Source organism: Tamandua tetradactyla, chromosome 6 (assembly GCF_023851605.1).
Source record: "Tamandua tetradactyla isolate mTamTet1 chromosome 6, mTamTet1.pri, whole genome shotgun sequence".
Lineage (NCBI taxonomy): Eukaryota > Metazoa > Chordata > Mammalia > Pilosa > Myrmecophagidae > Tamandua > Tamandua tetradactyla.
The window spans coordinates 150,817,722-150,818,691 of NC_135332.1; the positions used below are offsets into that span (position 1 = coordinate 150,817,722).

General features: G+C 40.1%; 1 pseudogene; it reads left to right on the top strand.

Annotated features, from left to right (window-relative positions):
- The first annotated feature begins 389 nt into the window (after window positions 1-389).
- Window positions 390-741, top strand: LOC143686861 (small ubiquitin-related modifier 2 pseudogene; annotated as a pseudogene).
- The last annotated feature ends 229 nt before the right edge of the window (window positions 742-970 follow it).

The window sequence follows — 970 nt, forward strand, 5'->3', positions numbered from 1 at the left end:
TGTGCTGGGTGTAAGGTCTAAGAAGCTACCTCCTATCACTAGGTCTTGAAGATGTTTCCCTATATTTTCTTCTAGGAGTTTTATGATACTGATTCTTATATTTAGGTCTTTGGCTCACTTTGAATTAATTTTTATATAGGGTGTGAGGTAGGGGTCCTCTTTCATTCCTTTGGATATGAATATTCATTTCTTCCAGCCCCATCTATTGACTATTCTGTCAATAATATTGACAGAATATTCTGTCCCAGTTCAGTGGATTGGAGGGACTCGTCAAAAATCAACTGATTGTGTCTCTCTCTTCTGCCACTCTTGGTGCTGCTGTGTGCTCATAGGTGTGGACCTGGTACCTCTTTTGTGACATGGCAGCTGAGGAGATTCTGGCTCTCACCATGGCCAATGAAAAGCCCAAGGAAGGAGGCAAGACTGAGAACAACGATCATATTAATTCGAAGGTGGTGGGGCAGGATGGTTTTGTGGTGCAATTTAAGATTAAGAGGCATACACAGTTTAGTAAACTAATGAAAGCCTATTGTGAATGACAGTGTTTGTCAATGAGGCAGGATCAGATTCTGATTTGACAGGAAGCCATGCAATGAAACAGACACACCTGCACAGGTGGAACTGGGGGCTGAAGATACAATTGAGGTGTTCCAGCAGCAGACAGGGTGTCTATTAAAAAGACAGCCTGCTACTTCACTCCAGAACTCTGTTCCTACAAACGAAGAATACATTCTCAATTAGAAAAACCACAATTTGGTTCCACTACATCCTGACTACTACAGTACAGTTTTCTCTATTCTTTCATTTTACTCTTCTCTGTTCCTTTATTATACATAAAGTAACTGGGATATGTGCATAAGCATATTGCTTTTTTTTTCTTTTACTAAATGGCCAATGGTATGTTTTAATTGACATCAAATGGAGTTGGGATGGGGAAAAATACTGGTTCTGTGAAAATACCCTCTTTCTC